The 2,500-nt window shown below is 36.6% G+C and overlaps 1 protein-coding gene and 1 pseudogene across 2 annotated transcripts in view; one reads left to right on the top strand and one right to left on the bottom strand.

The window, feature by feature from the left end:
* Nucleotides 1-2,500, top strand: part of LOC137990673 (protein kinase C gamma type-like) — a 31,050-nt gene that overhangs the window by 5,712 nt on the left and 22,838 nt on the right. The gene's annotated exons all lie outside the window — the stretch shown is intronic.
* LOC137990672 (uncharacterized) overlaps nucleotides 2,031-2,500 on the bottom strand; it is a 1,448-nt pseudogene continuing 978 nt past the window's right edge.

The following is a 2,500-nucleotide window of genomic DNA, read 5'->3' on the forward strand; positions in this document are numbered from 1 at the left end:
TGTAACAGCTATTTTCCTAGGACTGTTAAGTTGTGGAGCAGCTTACCTAATATACTTAAGTCTAGCCAGGATCTCTTGTGGTTTAGAGTCCATCTTAACGATCACTTTAGAGGTCTACTAGAAACTTAGTCCGTCATGATTTGTCAATTATTTTGCATACTTTTTTCTTTCTTAATCTTTTATGTAACTCTATTAAATTAATTCTACTATGTAAGTCTAGATCTATTTTTTGAGCCTAGGGGATACGTTACAATTGGGGCTCTGCCTGGTTCGTCTCTCCGGTCACGTCATACTATTATGTTTCTTTTTTTCTTATTATATGTTATGTATATATTCTCTTGTGACGAATCTCAATAAACTAACCTAAACTAAACTAAACATTTCCTAAAAACTTCCTACCGCTCTTCCTAAAAACTGTGCATCAATTTTTATTTACTTTGCAACAATATTTGTTTTGCATAAAGCAGAGGATGGTTTGTGGATGTGGTAGGTCCCTGTCAACTTCTTCCTTAAGTGCATCGACCACGTGTTGTACTTCAGATACAGCACCGCTCAGATATACGTTAACTGCGCACAGGCAGCTTATACGCACATACGCGTATATGAAGGCGTATACATGCCCGTCTGACTTGCCTTTGTTATTCGGTACCATAAATTTCCTTTGTGATGCATTACTGTGTAAACAAAGACCTTTTGGATCTGAAACAAGACGCTTCTTTAAGTATTTACTCAGAATACCATGTGGCGCAGAAGTACGGTGATACATGTTTAATTACTTTGCCAAGTATGGAACAAAGCAAGTAAACTTTTCTTAAGCCAGTTGCTCATTCATAATAACACGGATAATGTACCGGTGAATATCGCGTCATGTTTACAATTGCAAATTAATTCAACAGGGGGAAAGGACAAAACATGGGCCCCGGGCCATTGACCCCCCCCCCCCTGTTATTTTTCGCTGAAAAGTGTCCTAAGGCATGTTAATGAGCTTTTTAACCTTAGTAAAGGCAATCTCGGCTAATTTGCTTCACTTTTCTTGGACAACAATAAAAAAATACTTCAACTTTAAAGAAAAAATTATGTGCCATTTAGGGGCCATTTTGATTTTACTTAAACCCATGAATGGGATCAAAGACACCAACCCACATTTAGGAATTACAGTTTTATAATCAATCACTCTGATGAAGACAATATGATAAAATGAAATTAGCATTGTAAAATACATGATTCAAGTTATTATAATATTATAAATAACAAATTAATTTTCTTTAAATAATAATTTAATAGTCCGTTTTCAAAATAGTCATTTTGGTCAGATTACTATTTTTTGAAACGGATTGAAAATTTCCGAGCAGGTACAACCCTAACCATTTACCAATGCTAATAACATTAGGCCTAAAAACTTTTCTTTAGGCCTAATAAGACCTAAGGTTAGCTTTACCGACTGTTAGGATTCTTTCTGTATTTCTGTTCTTTTCGTTTCGTTACGCAAATTAGTGTAAGCCCTAATAAAGTTTATCTCATATACCCAACAATGGACTCCAAAATCAGCCAGCCCCAACATGAACAATGTTACATAAACCATGTCGTAAATACTCTTTTTCTTTGGCCATCTCAGTTAGATCAGAAATAAATGAAGGGGTAGTTTCTAAAGAAACTGTGGTGCTGCGTCGGTGGGGAAGTAGTATACAAAAATTTGGTTTTATCAACGGAGTTGATAATGTAAATTGGCCACCGTACAGAGATTCTAAAAGCTGCCGTTTCGAGCGTTAGCCCTTCCGATTCGCTCTGACGAAGGGCTAACGCTGGAAACGTCAGCTTTTAGAATCTCTGTACGGTGGCCAATTTACATTATCAACTCCGTTGATAAAACCAAATTTTTGTATAGATCAGAAATAACACACAAACAGCGGTGACAAACAGATATAAACGCATCCTTTTTGAAATTATCTTTTTCTTGACGTTTCGTATGCTTCTGCATACATCTTCAGACCAGAACATGGTCCGCAAGAGCCGACGTATGATGACGATTAATTAATGCTTTAAAATGCTCAGTTTTTCGGTCATGCAATCGTCTTTTAGTTTTTCCGATATAAAAATCATTGCAGTCCCAACAGGTAGCTCTATATACAATCTTGCTTTTGAAGTTTTGTTGCTTAAGACGTTGCTGTCACAAAACGGTTACCCCAGGGGTGTTGTTAATTACAGCATGAATGATGTCTTACAAAAGCAACAAAACAAACCATTGATCCCAACCATCAAAGTTCCCTAAAAGAAAATTTTCTTAGTTTTGCCGTTTTTAGGGTGTAGTAGTTCCGCAAGACAAGAAAACACACAATATTTTAGGAACACAACGATTCTATTAGCAAGATGGCGGACTCTCTACAGCACATGGTTTTCCATGTCACGTGACGTAAACGTCACTGTCACTACACTACATCCCCCCAATACATAATACGAAACTTCCTATCACGCAGATAGATAATGTCGAAATAATCAAAGT

Source organism: Montipora foliosa, chromosome 2 (assembly GCF_036669935.1).
Source record: "Montipora foliosa isolate CH-2021 chromosome 2, ASM3666993v2, whole genome shotgun sequence".
NCBI classification, from domain to species: Eukaryota; Metazoa; Cnidaria; class Anthozoa; order Scleractinia; family Acroporidae; genus Montipora; species Montipora foliosa.